An 18,528-nucleotide genomic window follows, 5' to 3' on the forward strand; every position below is an offset into this window, starting at 1 on the left:
TTGTGAATGTTTGGCGCTTTGGCAGCTCCCTATCTATCTAGTACGAGACGAACGATCTACTATATATCTATCTATCTAGAGCTCACCTTTTTTACCAATCACATGAATTTAATAGCTACTTAATGCTTTAATTGATGCTTATCTCTTGCATACGGCAGGCTATAAATAGGGTGTCACGACGCACAAGACTAAACCACACACCACAAGCATGCAAGAGCATACGTAGAGACCATAGTGGAGAGATAGGATGGCGTCAGAGATGAGCACAGACATGAAGTTCTCCGAGGACGAAGTTAGCTCACACCCGTGCATTTTCGAAGGTGAGGAGTAGACGGTTGCGCCAGCGCTATAGTCTTTGATCTTCACGCTGACGCTGGACGAGCTGCAATACTTGGCGTGCGAGGTGGGTGGGGGGGGTATTTTGGGTCCATGAACATGGATGAGTTCATGAGCAACATATGGAATGTCGAGGAGTTCCAAGCGGCCATCGGTGGTGGCTTGGTGGGAATGGAGGAGGCTCCTCTGGTGGGTGCTAGTGGAGGCGGAGGTGGCGGGGATGCAGGATGAAGTGGCGTATGCCGGCAGATGTCCTTCTCCTTGCCTCCCCCGCTGTGCCGAAAGACGGTGGAGGAGGTATGGGCTGAGATCAACAGGGATCCCCAACCAGTGCATGCCCAACCTCAGGTTGCATGTCCCGCACAGCAGCTTCCTGTCCAGCCAATGGTGGGGAATGGCAAAAAGACTTTTTGCACGATGATGCTACCTAGCGGCAACAATGGTGGGGAATGGCAAAAAGACTTTTTGCGCGATGATGCTACCTAGCGGCAACAAATCTGCCATTGATTGCTTGCATCAAGATGCGTGCAGGTGGGACCACTTTATTCATATTTTCTACTATACACTAGTATACATCAGCAAAATATAGCTAGTGGTCCCCATTATTTGTCTTTGGCGTGGATGCATGGCAGAAATATGACAGTGGTCTCTCTCTCTCTCTCTGTGTGTGTGTGCGTGTCTCTCTGTCTCTCTCTCTCTCTCAACCTTTTATTTCACCTTTACTAAATTAGATCATCCCCATCTTTTAAACCATAAGTTCCTATTTGAATTTTCTTCATATATTTGAACTTGTTATGACCGGTGCTACGTCTTGAGCTTGCATTGGTTTTTCCTTGAAGAGGAAAGGGTGATGCAGCAATAGTAGCGTAAGTATTTCCCTCAATTTTTGAGAACCAAGGTATCAATCGAGTAGGAGGCTCCTCAAAAGTCCCATGCACCTACACAAACAAACAAAGAACTCGCAACCAACGCAATAAAGGGGTTGTCAATCCCTTCACGTCCACTTGTGAAAGTCAGATCTGATAGAGATAGTACGATAAGATAAATCTATTTTTGGTATTTTATGATATAGATTGGAAAAGTAAAGATGCAAATAAAAGTAGATTGAAAGCTTATATGATAAAAGATAGATAGCATAAGTATTACGGTGGGTGAACAAATTACTGTCGAGCAATTGATAGAAAAGCGAATAATTATGAGATTATCTAGGCATGATCATGTATATAGGCATCACGTTCGTGACAAGTAGACTAACACCTGCCTGCATCTACTACTATTACTCCACACATCGACCGCTATCCAACATGCATCTAGAGTATTAAGTTCATAAAGAACGGAGTAACGCATTAAGAAACATGACATGATGTAGAGGGATAAACTCATGCAATATGATATAAACCCCATCTTTTTATCCTCGATGGCAACAATACAATACGTGCCTTGCTTCCCCTGCTGTCACTGGGAAAGGACACTGCAAGATTGAACCCAAAGCTAAGTGAGGGAATCCTAGATTAAGGGGTCCTCGGACAGCCGGACTATATACTTTGGCCGGACTGTTGGACTATGAAGATACAAGATTGAAGACTTCGTCCCATGTCCGGATGGGACTCTCCTTTGCGTGGAAGGCAAGCTTGGATATTCGGATATGTAGATCTCCTTCTCTATAAATGACTTTATGTAGCCCTAGCCCCTCCGGTGTCTGTATAAACCGGAGGGTTTAGTCCGTAAGACAACAACAAACATAATCATAGGCTAGCTCCTAGGGTTTAGCCTATACGATCTCGTGGTAGATCAACTCTTGTAATACTCATATCATCAAGATCAATCAAGCAGGAAGTAGGGTATTACCTCCATCGAGAGGGCCCGAACCTGGGTAAAACATCATGTCCCCTGCCTCCTGTTACCATTAGCCTTAGACGCACAGTTCACGACCCCTACCCGAGATCCGCCGGTTTTGACACTGACATTGGTGCTTTCATTGAGAGTTCCACTGTGCCGTAGCTGTAAGGCTTGATGGCTCCTTCAATCATCTTCAACGATGCGGACCAGGGGGAGGTTTTTTCTTCCCGGATAGATCTTCGTATTCGGCGGCTTCGTACTGCGGGCCAACTCGCTTGGCTATCTGGAGCAGATTGACAGCTACGCCCCTGGCCATCAGGTCAGGTTTGGAAGCTTAAACTATACTGCCGACATCCGTGGAGACTTGATCTTCGATGGATTCAAGCCCATGACAGGTGTGCCAAACGGTCACAATGGGCATGACCTTGATCTACCATCGGACAGTATTCGGGAGTTCGCGCCAGCGCGGGCACCAAGAATCAATTCGGAGCAGATCGTGACTTCCAAGGGCGGGTGGATGGCCCCCGCCATGGAAGCCACACACTCATCGACGTCGGAGCCGAACACTGATTCCTCCTCCTATGAGAGTGGTGTCATCGGACCCTCAGACTCGTCTCTGGCCACAGGAACCGAACCGCGTGCATCCGTGCCTATCGAATCTGATTGGGCACCGATCATGGAGTTCACCGCCGTGGATATTTTTCAGCACTCGCCCTTGGGTGACGTGCTAAATTCATTAAGGTCTCTTTCCTTGTCAGGAGATTCTTGGCCAAACTATGTCCGGCTCGAGCGGGGTGCGGACGACGAAGAAATTCGTCTCCCACCCACCACCCACTTTATAGTCACTGTCGGTCACTTAACCGACGTGCTTGACTTCGACTCCGAAGACATCGATGGTATGGACGACGATGCTGGAGAAGAACAACAACCACTGCCTATAGGGTGCTGGAAAGCCACCTCATCATATGATATTTATATGGTGGACACCCCTACAGAAAACAATGGCGATGAGGCAACGGAAGATAACCCCTTGGAGAAGCAATGTAGACACCGGTGTCATCGGCGCCGGTCCAAGCCCCGCCACAGCAAAAATAGTGATATCGGCACAAGAGATAACAATCCGGATGGTGCCAAAGACAAATACAATCTTGCCCAGCCAGGCTTCGAGCAGGCCGCGCAAGAGGATGGGCAAGCTAGCCCTAAAGAACAGGCAACTGATGGAGAATCAGAGGACGATAATTACATGCGTCTCTCCGAAGACGAAGTGAGCCTTGGCGATGAAGAATTCATCCTGCCTGAGGATCCCGTCGAGCAGGAGTGCTTCAAACGCCGGCTTATAGCCACTGCAAAAAGCCTGAAGAAAAAGCAGCAAGAGCTTCAAGCTGATCAAGATCTACTAACCGACAGATGGACCGAGGTCCTGGCTGCCGTGGAATACGGACTCGAGCGCCCTAGCAAAAGCTACCCAAAGCACAGGCTGCTACCTCAACTCGAGGAAGAGGCTTTAAAGCCCACGCTACCGGTGCATGATGCGGCTGACCGGCCACCCCATGGCCGAGACAAAGCGGCGTACCAGCCCGAAGTCCTGACCGCATCCCGCCTCCAATCAAACGATAATACTAGGGCCAGGGGCTACACGAAGGACCTGCGAGATGTATTGGAAAACAAAGCAAGACAGTCAAGATAGATCTACGGATCACGGGGACGCGCCCCAACACATGACAAGGATCGTCACGCCGGATACACTAACAAATCCAGCTGGGCCAAATTCAATGAAGCCTAGCACAGAGGCGCCGCACATCCCCTATGCTTCACGGATGAAGTAATGAATCATGAATTCCTGGAAGGGTTTAAACCCATGAACATTGAATCATACGATGGTACCACAGACCCCCGCAGTATGGATATAAGATGTTTTCCTCCACATTCACATGGCCCGCGGAGATGACCTACATGCCATCAAGTACCTCCCACTAAAACTAAAGGGACCGGCTCAGCATTGGCTGAATAGCTTGCCGGTGAACTCCATCGGGAGTTGGGAGAAGCTGGCAAACGCATTCCTTGACAACTTCCAGGGCACTTATGTGTGACCACCGGATGCTGATGATCTAATTCACATAACCCAGCAGCCCGGAGAGTCACCCAGGAAATTTTGGACCCGGTTCCTAACTAAAAAGAACCAAATCGTCGACTGCCCGGATGCCGAAGCCCTAGCGTCCTTTAAGCATAACATCCGTGACGACTGGCTTGTCCGACATCTCGGCCAGGAGAAGCCAAAGTCCATGGCAGCCCTCACAACACTCATGCCCGCTTTTGCGCAGGCGAGGATAGCTGGTTGGCTCGTAGCAACAATTCAACAAGCAATCCCGGCACATCGAAAGCCAAGGATAGCAATGACAAATCACGATGCAAAAAACACAAGCGCCGCAAAAACGGTGATAATGCCGAAGACACGTCAGTCAATGCCGGATTTAGCGGCTCTAAGTCCGGTCAGCGGAAGAAACCATTCAACAAAAACAATTCAGGCCCGTCCAGTTTTGACCGCATACTCGACCGCCCATGCCAAATTCATGGCACCCCTGGAAAACCAGCCAACCACACCAATAGAGAATGCTGGGTCTTCAGACAAGCTGGCAGGACAGACACCGAAAACAAGGGGAAGGGGTCTCAAAGTGAGGACAACGCCGAAGAGCCCCGATCACCGAATACTGGAGGACAGATGAAATTCCCTCCCCAGGTGAAAATGGTGAATATGATATGCACAAGCCACATTCCCAAGTGGAAACGTGCACTCAGGGAGGTCTGTACAATCGACCCAAAGTCCAACCCGTGGTCCTCTTGCCTGATCACTTTCGATCGCAGGGACCACCCTACCAGTATCCGTCATGACGGACCGACCGCATTGGTCCTCGACCCTATCATCGACGGATTCCATCTCACACGAGTACTCATGGACGGAGGCAGCAGCCTGAACCTGCCTTACCAGGATACAGTGCGCAAAATGGGAATCAACCCCTTAAGGGTCAAGCCCACAAAAACCACCTTTAAAGGATCATACCAGGTGTAGAGGTCTGTTGCACGGGCTCAATCACACTGGAAGTGGTCTTCGGATCTCCGGACAATCACCGTACCGAAGACTTAGTTTTCAACATCGCCCCCTTTCGTAGTGACCATCAGGCCCTGCTCGGACGAACCGCATTCGCTCGGTTCAATGCGGTGCCACATTATGCCTACCATAAATTAAAGATGCCCGGTCCACGCGGCGTCATCATGGTTAATGGCAGGTCCAAACTCTCCCTCACGGCCGAAGAGTCTACCACCGCTTTAACAGCAAGAACAACGGACGGCACCTTACAGTCGAACCTCGAGTCGAAGACTAAGCTCCCGAACACTATCAAAGGAGTCCGAACTACCGCGCGGCAGGACAGCCCCGCCCGCCCGGAGATTAATTAAAAACACTCCGGAAAAGGATAATACAAGACACATACTGTGGCTCAACCGCCAGGTGCCGCAACACCATTTCTTATGTTTTCTTTACAGGTTCACCTTTACGTAGACTATGATGGATGGTGTGGGAACAGTTCGAGCGCGTCAGGGAATCTCTAGATATTCCCCTATAATCATCCGAATACACCTCGGATCCGAAGGAAACTTCCTCACGCCGGGTATCAGCAGTTTCCGCAATCATATTTATTTTTATCACATCATCTGTACTCATATGCATTGACGTATTATGCAAATACAACATGTGGATTTACGTGATGCTCACCTACTCCTATTTATTATTTAAAACTCTTTTGTTAAAAGGCGGCTGCTTATTGCGATATGCCTTAATATGCCAGGGGCTTCGTCATGCCCATACTACGGCAAAAAAGTCCGAACACCTTTACGGTAGTCCGGCAACCCGAACTTATAGGATTATATGCATCAACTCCGAATCATGTCTTGGGTCAATAGTTGGGTTTGCCCGGCTCATATGTTTTGGTACCTTACGTTCTGCTACATCGGCTAAGGTATCACTGGGAGAATTATTGCGATTGTGTCCCGGTTCTTCCGGACGAGCACCTCAGTAGAGAAAGCCGAAAACTGATTGTCATGATGTAGCAAGAGCTGGTCAGCTGTTCAAGAGGTTCTAAAATGTTTAAGGATTCCTTCCGCATAATGCTATAAACAATGCAGCGTGTGATGGATCAGCCTTTTCCGATCAGGCGCTTATAAAGCCCCTAGTGCGGTCTTCCGAACACCAGGGGCTGCGCCTACCTTCCTTGTAACAACTCCTATGGCTAAGTGAGAGCGATAAAGCCCTATTGTCTGATTGCCTGGTTCGCTGTGCTGAACACCTCCTTTAGGGACCCAAAATTGGGATAAAGAGTGCTCAGGTTTATCCCGAACACCCCCGTACTCACTACTTGGGGGCAGAAGCCGACGACTGGCTGACTCTCAGGAATATATAAAACGGCCGCACAAGAGGAAAAACTTTCAAACAACAAGCAATAGATGATAAGAATGTCCTTGTTCAAATATTACAAAGGATGAACATGACGGTATTTATGGAAATATAATGTCCTTGGTGCATTGCTCCGCTGCAAGGTGGGCCCCTTTCAAGTCACCTTCATAATACAGTCCGGGCTTGCAGTGCTCCTTCCCCGGCCCTCCGGCGGTCCCTCGGTCATCAGCTTTTCATCCATCTTCACCCAATGCACCTTGGCACGGGCGAAGGCCATTCGTGCACCTTCTATGCAGACCGACCGCTTGATGACTTCAAGTCGAGGGCAGACACTTACAAGCCGCTTCACGAGTCCGAAGTAGCTGCTTGGAATCGGCTCAGTAGGCCACAACCGGATAATTAAATCCTTCATGGCTAACTCGGCCGCCTTATGCAGCTCGACCAGCTGCTTCAGCTGATCGGAGAAAGGCACCAGATAATTCGGTGCCAGATTCTGCATCCAGAAGAGCTTATCTGCAGTATTCCCACCTTTGGCTCGGTAGAATTGGGCTGCGTTAGATATGCTGCGCGGCAGCTCCGCAAATACCCCTGTATACATGAAAACTCAAGTTGTCAAATTTGATTTTTTTTTCATCTCCAATACTTGCTAAGTACAGAAAAAGCCTTACCAGCCGCAATCTTCCTCGCCTCCTGGATTTCCTTTAGGGCACCTTGGGCTTCCCCCGAGGCATCACTTGCGGGTTGGCGAGCCTGGGAGAGTTCGGATTCTTTCCCTGCTAAACTTTGCTCCAAGGTCTCGCATTTCTGCATGGCCTCTTGAAGCTCTCGCTCAGCCTCAATAACTCTAGCCTGATGTTTCCCACGACGAGCCTGCTCTGCCGCTGCCTTCTTCTCGGCTTCGGCCACAACCCTCCTGAGAGCCTCAATTTCGGCCATCGCTCCTAGAGCACATTATAAACAAATTTTCATCATGTACACTTATTCATTTGTGCTACATAAACAAGGTCTCTACATACCTTGAGTATCCTCCAGCTATCTCTTCACTTGGCCAAGTTCTCCTTCGGCCCGCTCCAGACTATGGCTCAGCCCGGATACTTCCACAACTTGAGAGGCGACAGTCGCTACAGATGCCTACTGGTTAAAAAGAGTGATAAATGTCATCAAGTGAGTCTCCTGCGAACATGAATTTGATCCTCTATTCGGTTGTTTCTTTTACCGAACAGTGTATCAGGGGCTACTATCTATACCATGACACTCTCCCAAAAACTCATAAAACATACCTCAAAGCCTCTTATGAGGCTGATACAGGATTCATTCAGTCCACTCTCAGCGGACTAAATCTTCTCGATCACCGCACCCATGAGGGCATGGTGTTCATCAACGATGGAGGCACCCCTCAGCGCCGGCAATAAAGTATCTGGCACCTCTGGTTGGACAGAGGCGGCTGGTGGAGCAGGCATACCTCCTCCAGTTGGCGGAGGCTGTCTGTCTGACTCGAGGACATTATGGGTCTCTAGAACCGTGTTCGGCTTGGGTCCGGATTCAATATGACCCCCGCCATCGACACCCACGAGAGCTTTCTCTCCCGTGTGACCGGCCCCAGAAGTATGGCCTCCTAGCGCCGCCTTTGCGACCTTCTCCCCTCCTCCGTGGCCTGGGTTTTTTCTGGGACGAAACCTCAGTTTCATTCCAACGTTTGGACGAGGAGGCCTTCGGGGGTGTCCTTCTCTCCATAGCGTCCGAACCCAGAAGATCTTCTGACGAGGATTGTTCGGCACGGGGCTTCGGGCTGAAAAGAATAAGCACGGCTCAGATTAGAATGTGATGCCATGACAAGTCAGGACACATGTGTGTGTTTGGATTTTATACTTACGAGTTCACCAGGGGCTCGGCCCTGGGACCCCACTCCGGGCTACTATCGGTGGCGCCAGTGGACTCCTCTTGAAGAGGAGTTTTTCCCCTCTTAGGCGAATAGGCCTCCAAGTAGTTGGAGGACGTTCTTTTCTTGTTTCCCCCTACGGGGGATTCGTCCTCCTCCTCCCCGTCCTATTCAAAGGAAGAATGGGCATTGGAGTCTTTGGATTTTGTGTCCGGGGCACCACGGCAATGGAGGCCGCCCTGGTCTTCTTGGCCTCCTTTTCGGTCTTCTTCTTCGGTGCTTTATATGGTGCTGGGACCAACATCTTCATCAGAAGTGGCCCGGCTAGTTCTTCTGGCAGAGGGGCTGGACAGTAGATCCGCCCCGCCTTGTTCGCCCAGCCCTAGGAAAATGATGGGAGATACGTTAAGTATTTTCGTCAGGATGTACGGATAGAACACATGAATTATCAAACATTCAGTTGCTTACCGAACTTGCGGGGCGGGACAGTTGGTAGCCCCGGTCCTCAGTGGAGTCCGGCCATGGTTTGTCGGACTTAAAAAGCACCTTCCAGATGTCTTTGTGCATAGAGCCAAAGAGTTCTAGGAGGGTCTGGTGCTTGGCCGGGTCGAACTCCCATATATTGCAAGCTCGGTGTTGACATGGTAGAATCCGACGAACCAACATCACCTGGACTACATTGACGAGCTTGACGCTCTTGTCTCCCATCTCTTGGACGCGCGTCTGGAGCTCTGATAGCTCGTCAGATGAAGCCCAGCACAATCCCTTCTTGTGCCAGGACGTAAGTCGCAGGGGGGACCAGATCTGAACTCCGAAATGGCGGTCAACTCCTTGCCACGCGGCTCGGTGATGTAGAACCACTGCTGCTACCACTCCTTGACGGAATCATTGAAAGTCCCTGTCGGCCATGTAACATTGGGCATCTTACTCACCATGGCACCTCCGCATTCGGCATGCTCACCGCTCACTACCTTGGGCTTTACATTAAAAACCTTTAGCCATAAGCCGAAGTGTGGTGGAACGCGGAGAAAGGCCTCGCACACGACTATGAATGTCGAGATGTTGAGGAAGGAATTTGGGGATAGATCATGGAAATCAATATCATAGTAGTACATGATGCCGCGAACAAATGGGTGGAGGGGAAACCCTAGCCCGCGGACAAAGTGAGGGAGAAATACCACCCTCTCGTGGGGTTCCGAGGTGGGGACGATCTGTCCCGCCGTCGGAAGACGGTGGCCAATTCTCTTGGCCAGATACCCGCCCCCTGAAGCTTATTGATATCCTTCTCCCGGACGGTAGAGGCCATCCACTTGCCTCCTGCTCCAGATCCGGACATCTTCGGGAAGCCTTTTTTGGCGGAGAAGAGGAGCGCTTGGGCACTAGGGCTCGAGCGGAAAGGAATGGATGAGTAGAGAAGGGCATGGGTGAAAGGGAAGGTTCTTATCCCCTTATAAAGGCAGCAAAGATCCTGCGCCTCCCCACTTGCCCTCTAAAAACGCTTATTTCTCCAAGCGCCACGATGATGGCACGGTTGGGTTACTCGCACCCATATTAATGAGAATCCCGCAATGAGGGGACACGATCTCTGCTTCGACAGGACGTGCTGATAAAACCGCCTCGCGATATGTGCGTCAATAGGTTATGAAAACAGTTGGAATAATGACTGGGCCATGGCATGACGTCATGCTATAAAAAGCTGTTAGCAGATTGGATCTGTGGAATATTGTATTCTCTTCGGTGGTATGTGGAATTTGTTTTGCAGAGCCGGACACGATTCCCGTGTTATAAATCGTCTATGGAGTATTCGGAGAAGAACACGCCTTGCAATGTCGACGACAATCTGTGCGCCGGACTCATCGTCATTGAAGCCTGGTTCAGGGGCTACTGAGGGAGTCCTGGATTAAGGGGTCCTGGGACAGCCGGACTATATACTTTGGCTGGACTCTTCGACTATGAGGATACAAGATTGAAGACTTTGTCCCGTGTCCGGATGGGAGTCTCCTTTGCGTGGAAGGCAAGCTTGGATATTCAAATATGTAGATCTCCTTCTCTGTAACCGACTTTATGTAATCCTAGCCCCTCCCGTGTCTATATAAACCGGAGATTTAGTCCGTAGGACAACAACAATCATAATCATAGGCTAGCTCCTAGGGTTTAGCCTCTATGATCTCGTGGTAGATCAACTCTTGTAATACTCATATCGTCAAGATCAATCAAGAAGGAAGTAGGGTATTACCTCCATCGAGAGGTCCTGAACCTGGGTAAAACATCGTGTCCCCTGCCTCCTGTTACCATTAGCCTTAGACGCACAGTTCGGGACCCCCTACCCGACATCCGCCGGTTTTGACACCGACACTAAGCACTTCTCCCGTTGCAAGAAAGATCAATCTAGTAGGCCAAACCAAACTGATAATTCGAAGAGACTTGCAAAGATAACTTAATCACAAATAAAAGAATTCAGAGGAGATTCAAATATTTCTCATAGATAAACTAGATCATAAACCCACAATTCATCGGATCTCGACAAACACACCGCAAAAAGAGTTACATCGAATAGATCTCCAAGAAGATCGAGGAGAACATGGTATTGAGATCCAAAAAGAGAGAAGAAGCCATCTAGCTAATAACTATGGACCCGAAGGTCTATGGTAAACTACTCACAACTCATCGGAGGGGCTATGGTGTTGATGTAGAAGCCCTCCATGGTCGATTCCCCCTCCGACGGAGCACCGGCGAAGGCTCCAAGATGGGATCTCGCGGATACAGAAAGTTGCGTCGGTGGAATTAGGTTTTTGTGGCTTGTTCTGATGTTCTCGGGGTACGTGGGTATATATAGGAGGAAGAAGTAGGTCGGTGGCCGTCCGAGGGGCCCACGAGATAGGGTGGGCGCTCCTAGTAGGGGTGGGCGCACCCTACACCCTCGTGGCCGCCTCGACTGCTTCTTGACATACACTCCAAGTCCTCTGGATCACGTTCGTTCCAAAAATCACGCTCCTGAAGGTTTCATTCCGTTTGGACTCCGTTTGATATTCCTTTTCTTCGAAACACTGAAATAGGCAAAAAAACAGCAATACGGGCTGGGCCTCCGGTTAGTAGGTTAGTCCCAAAAATGATATAAATATGTAAAGTAAAGCCCATAAACATCCAAAACGGGTAATATAATAGCATGGAACTATCAAAAATTATAGATACGTTGGAGACGTATCAAGCATCCCAAGCTTAATTCCTGCTCGTCCTCGAGTAGGTAAATGATAAAAAACATAATTTTTGATGTGGAATGCTACCTAGCAAAATTCTCAATGTAATTTTCTTTATTGTGGCATGAATGTTCAGATCCAAATGATTCAAAATAAAAGTTCATATTGGCATAAGAAATAATAATACTTCAAGCATACTCATCAAAGCAATCATGTCTTCTCAAAATAACATGGCTAAAGAAAGTTATCCCTACAAAATCATATAGTCTGGCTGTTGCTCTATCTTCATCACACAAAGTATTTAATCATGCACAACCCCGATGACAAGCCAAGCAATTGTTTCATGCTTTAGTAATCTCAAACTTTTTCAACTTTCACGCAATACATGAACGTGAGCCATGGACATAGCACTATATGTGGAATAGAATGGTGATTGTGGAGAAGACAAAAAGGAAGAACATAGCCTCACATCAACTAGGCGTATCAACGGGCTATGGAGATGCCCATTAATAGATATCAATGTGAGTGAGTAGAGATTGTCATGCAACGGATGCACTAGAGCTATAAATGTATGAAAGCTCAACAAAGGAAACTAAGTGGGTGTGCATCCAACTTGCTTGCTCATGAAGACCTAGGGCATTTTGAGGAAGCCCATCATTGGAATTTACAAGCCAAGTTCTATAATGAAAAATTCCCACTAGTATAGGAAAGTGACAACATAGGAGACTCTCTATCATGAAGATCATGGTGCTACTTTGAAGCATAAGTGTGGTAAAAAGGATAGTAGTATTGTCCCTTCGCTCTTTTTTTCTCATTTTTATGTTTTTTTTTTTCATTTTTTGGGCCTCCTCTTTATTTGGCCTTTCTTTTTTTATTTTTCTCTTTCTTATTCTTTTAAAGTCCGAAGTCTCATCCCGACTTGTGGGGGAATCATAGTCTCCATCATCCTTTCCTCACTGGAACAATGCTCTAATAATGAAGATCATCACACTTTTATTTACTTACAACTCAAGATTACAACTCAATACTTAGAACAAGATATCACTCTATATGAATGCCTCAAGTGGTGTACCGGGATATGCAATGAATCAAGAGTGACATGTATGAAAATTATGAAGGTGGCTTAGCCACAAATACGATGTCAACTACATGATCATGCAAAGAGCAATATGACAATAATGATGCGTGTCATATAAACAGAACGGTGGAAAGTTGCATGGCAATATATCTCGGAACGGCTATGGAAATGCCATAATAGGTAGCTATTGTGGCTGTTTTGAGGAAGGTATATGGTGGGTGTATGGTACCGGCGAACGTTGCGCGGCACAAGAGAAGCTAGCAATGGTGGAAGGGTGAGAGTGCATATAATCCATGGACTCAACATTAGTCAAAAAGAACTCGTGTACTTATTGCAAAAATCTACAAGTCATCAAAAACAAAGCATTACACGCATGCTCCTAGGGGGATAGATTGGTAGGAAAAGACCATCGCTCGTCCCCAACCGCCACTCATAAGGAATACAATCAATAAATAAAATTGTGCTCCAACTTCATCACAAAGCGGTTCACCATACGTGCATGCTACGACAATCACAAACTTCAACACACGTATTCTTTAAATTCATAATCACCCAACTAGCATGACTCTAATATTACCACCTCTAATATCTCAAAACAATTATCAAGTTTCAAATTGATCATAGCATCCAGTTCACTTTCTATGATAGTTTTTATTATACCGAACTTGGATGCCTACCATTCTAGGACCAATTTTATAACCATAGCAAATACCATGTTGTTCTAAGAGACTCCCAAAATAATATAAGTGAAGCATGATAGACTAGCAATTTCTACAAAATTAAGCCACCGCCGTGCTCTAAAAGATATAAGTGAAGCACTAGAGCAAAAACTATCAAGGTCAAAAAATATAAGTGAAGCACATAGCGTATTCTAATAAATTCCAATCAAGTGGGCTTCTCCCAAAAGGTGTGTACATCAAGGATGATTGTGTAAAATTAAAAGCAAAAACTAATATCATACACGATGCTCCAAGCAAAACACGTATCATGTGGCGAATAAAAATATAACTCCAAGTAAAGTTACCAATGAACGAAGACGAAAGAGGGGATGCCTTCCGGGGGCATCCCCAAGCTTAGGCTTTTGGCTATCCTTGAATATCTTGGGGAGCCATGGGCATCCCCAAGCTTAGGCTTTTTCCACTCCTTATTCCACAGTCCATCAAATCTTTACCCAAAACTTGAAAACTTCACAACACAAAACTCAATAGGAAATCTCATAAGCTCCGTTAGTGAAAGAAAGCAAAACCACCACATAAGGTACTGTAATGAACTAATTCTTTATTTATACTGGTGTTAAACCTACTATATTTCAAGTTCTCTATGTTTCATACTACTTAATACTAGCCATAGATGCATCAAAATAAGCAAACAACACACGAAAAACAGAATCTGTCAAAAACAGAACAGTCTGTAGCAATCTGTAACCCTCGAATACTTCTGGAAGTCTAAAAACTCCTACCAAAATAGGAAGTCCTGGGCAATTTGTCTATTGATCTACAGCAAAACGAATCAACGCAAAATCACGTTTCTGTTAATTAACAAAACTAAGTTCGTGCGCGCAAAGTTTCTGTTTTCAGCAGAATCAAATTAACTATCACCATAGGTTATCCTATAGGTTCTACTTGGAACAAACACTAATTAAAACATAAAAACACATCTAAACATAAGGTAGATGCAAAATTTATTACTAAACATGAACAAAAACAAAAAAAACACAAATAAAATTGGGTTGCCTCCCAACTAGCGCTATCGTTTAACGCCCCTAGCTAGGCATAAAAGCGAAGATAGATATAAGTAGTGCCATCTTTGGCACTCAATTCATAAGTAGCTCACATGATAGATTCATAAGGTAATTTAACTTTCTTTCTTTGAAAGTGCTCCATGCCTTTCCTTAATGGAAATTGGAATCTAATATTCCCTTCCTTCATATCAATAATCACGCCAATCGTTCTAAGGAAAGGTCTACCAAGAATAATAGGGCAAGAAAGATTGCAATCTATATCAAGAACGATAAAATCTACGGGCACCAAATTTATATTTGCAACAATGAGAACATCATTGATTCTTCCCATTGGCTTTTTAATGGTGGAATCCGCAAGGTGCAAATTTAAAGAGCAATCATCAAGATCATGGAAACCTAGAATATCACATAAAGTTTTCGGAATCATGGAAACACTAGCACCCAAATCACATAAAGCATAACACTCATGATATTTAGTTTTAATCTTTATAGTAGGTTCCCACTCATCATTAAGTTTTCTAGGTATAGAAACTTCCAAATTAAGTTTTTCATCAAAAGATTGCATCAAGGCATCAAAAATATGTTTGGTAAAAGCTTTATTTTGACTATAAACATGAGGAGAATTCACAACGGATTGCAACAAGGAAATACAACCTTCTAAAGAACAATTATCATAATTAAATTCCTTGAAATCCAAGATAGTGGGTTCAATGCTATTTAAAGTCTTGACCTCTCCAATCCCACTTTTACCAAATTTAGCATCAAGATCTAAAAACTCTGAATCATTGGGACGCCTTTTAACTAAAGTTGACTCATCTCTAGTCCCGTCATTATTAAGATTCATATTGCAAAACAAAGATTTAATAGGGGACACATCAATAACTTTAAGATCTTCATCATTATTTTGATGGAAATTAGAAGAACATGCCTTTATAAAGCAATCTTTCTTAGCACGCAATCTAGTGGTTCTTTCTTTCCACTCATCAATGGAAATTCTCATAGCTTTGAGAGACTCATTGATATCATGCTTAGGAGGATTAGATCTAAGTTTCAGAGAATCAACATCAAGTGAAAGTCTATCAATGTTCCTAGCCAAATCATCAACTTTGAGCAATTTTTCTTCAAGCAAGGCATTAAAATTCTTTTGGGAGATCATAAATTCTTTCACACTATTCTCAAAATCAGAGGGCATCTTATTAAAATTACCATAAGAATTATTGTAGGAATTACTAGGTAACGGTCTAGGATTAAAGTTTCCTCTACAAGCATTGTTTCCAAAACTATTCCTACCAACAAAATTCACATCCATAGATTCATTACTATTCTCAATCAAAGTAGACAAAGGCATATCATTGGGATCGAGAGGAGAACTCTTAGTTCCAAACAAATTCATACGTTCATCCATCCTTCCATTCAAAACATTAATTTCTTCTATAGCATGCACTTTTTGACTAGTATATCTTTCGGTGTGCCATTGACAATAATTAGCCATAATATTCTCAAGAAGTTTTGTAGCATCTACTAAAGTGATTTCCATAAACGTGCCTCCCGCGGCCGAATCTAAAAGATTTCTAGAAGCAAAATTCAATCCGGCATAAAAAATTTGTATGATCATCCATATATTCAAACCATGAGTAGGGCAATTGCAAATCATCAATTTCATTCTTTCCCAAGATTGGGCAACATGCTCATGATCAAGTTGTTTAAAATTCATAATATCGTTCCTAAGAGTGATGTTCTTAGCGGGAGGAAAATATTTAGAGATAAAAGCATCTTTGCACTTGTTCCAAGAATCAATACTATTTTTAGGAAAAGACGAAAACCAAATTTTAGCATGATCTCTAAGTGAAAACAGAAATAACTTCAATTTAACAATATCGTTATCCGTATCTTTCTTCTTTTGCATCTCACACAAATCAACAAAGTTGTTTAGATGGGTAGCGGCATCTTCACTAGGAAGGTCGGCGAATTGATCTTTCATAACAAGATTCAGCAAAGCAGTATTGATCTCACAAGACTCAACATCATTAAGAGGAGAAATCGAAGTACTAATGAAATCATTATTATTGGTATTGGAGAAATCACACAATTTGGTATTATCTTGCGCCATGGCGACAAGTAATCCAACGCACAAGCAAACAAAAGCGCAAACGAAAGAGAGAGGAGAAGATTGGGAAAGAGAGGGCGAATAAAACGGCAAGGGTGAAGTGGGGGAGAGGAAAACGAGAGGCAAATGGCAAATAATGTAAATGCGAGGGAGATGAGTTTGTGATGGGTACTTGGTATGTCTTGACTTGAGCGAAGACCTCCCCGGCAACGGCGCCAGAAATCCTTCTTGCTACGTCTTGAGCTTGCGTTGGTTTTCCTTGAAGAGGAAAGGGTGATGCAGCAATAGTAGCGTAAGTATTTCCCTCAGTTTTTGAGAACCAAGGTATCAATCCAGTAGGAGGCTCCTCAAAAGTCCCACACACCTACACAAACAAACAAAGAACTCGTAACCAATGCAATAAAGGGGTTGTCAATCCCTTCACGGCCACTTGCGAAAGTGAGATCTGATAGAGATAGTATGATAAGATAAATATATTTTTGGTCTTTTATGATATAGATTGGAAAAGTAAAGATGCAAATAAAAGTAGGTTGAAAGCTTATATGATAAAGGATAGACCCCGGGGCCATAGGTTTCACTAGTGGCTTCTCTCAAGATAGCATAAGTATTACGTTGGGTGAGCAAATTACTATCGAGCAATTGATAGAAAAGCGAATAATTATGAGATTATCTAGGCATGATCATGTATATAGGCATCACGTTCGTGACAAGTAGACTGACTCCTGCTTGCATCTACTACTATTACTCCACACAACGACCGCTATCCAGCATGCATCTAGAGTATTAAGTTCATAAAGAACGGAGTAATGCATTAAGAAAGATGACATGATGTAGAGGGATAAACTCATGCAATATGATATAAACCCCATCTTTTTATCCTCGACGGCAACAATATAATACGTGCCTTGCTGCCCTTGCTGTCACTGGGAAAGGACACCGCAAGATTGAACCCAAAGCTAAGCACTTCTCCCATTGCAAGAAAGATCAATCTAGTAGGCCAAACCAAACAGATAATTCGAAGAGACTTGCAAAGATAACTTAATCACACATAAAAGAATTCAGAGGAGATTCAAATATTTCTCATAGATAAACTTGATCATAAACCCACAATTCATCGGATCTCGACAAACACACCGCAAAAAGAGTTACATCGAATAGATCTCCAAGAAGATCGAGGAGAACATGGTATTGAGATCCAAAAAGAGAGAAGAAGCCATCTAGCTAATAACTATGGACCTGAAGGTTTGTGGTAAACTACTCACAACTCATCGGAGGGGCTATGGTGTTGATGTAGATGCCCTCCGTGGTCGATTTCCCCTCCAGCGGAGTGCCGGCGAAGGCTCCAAGATGGGATCTCACGGATACAGAAGGTTGCGGCGGTGGAATTCGGTTTTCGTGGCTTGTTCTGATATTCTCGGGGTACGTGGGTATATATAGGAGGAAGAAGTAGGTTGGTGGCCGCCCGAGGGGCCCACGAGATAGGGGGGGCGCCTAGTAGGGGTGGGCGCGCCCTCCACCCTCGTGGCCGCCTAGACTGCTTCTTGACTTGCACTCCAAGTCCTCTGAATCATGTTCATTCCAAAAATCACGCTCCGGAAGGTTTCATTCCGTTTGGACTCCATTTGATATTCCTTTTCTTCGAAACACTGAAATAGGCAAAAAAACAGTAATACGGGTTGGGCCTCCGGTTAGTAGGTTAGTCCCAAAAATGATATAAATGTGTAAAGTAAAGCCCATAAATATCCAAAACAGGTAATTTAATAGCATGGAACAATCAAAAAGTTATAGATACGTTGGAGACGTATCAACCGACATATTAGGGGCTTAGCCCAGTTAGTTGTGGCCCGTTTTGGAATTAAGAAAGAACTAATCAAAATTGCTCGGCTTCCTTAGGGAGTCGGGGT

At 45.2% G+C, this 18,528-nt stretch overlaps 1 pseudogene; it reads left to right on the plus strand.

Moving 5' to 3' along the window:
- The first annotated feature begins 247 nt into the window (after positions 1 to 247).
- Positions 248 to 18,528, plus strand: part of LOC119279765 — a 52,308-nt pseudogene continuing 34,027 nt past the window's right edge.

This window comes from Triticum dicoccoides, chromosome 3B (assembly GCF_002162155.2).
Source record: "Triticum dicoccoides isolate Atlit2015 ecotype Zavitan chromosome 3B, WEW_v2.0, whole genome shotgun sequence".
Lineage (NCBI taxonomy): Eukaryota > Viridiplantae > Streptophyta > Magnoliopsida > Poales > Poaceae > Triticum > Triticum dicoccoides.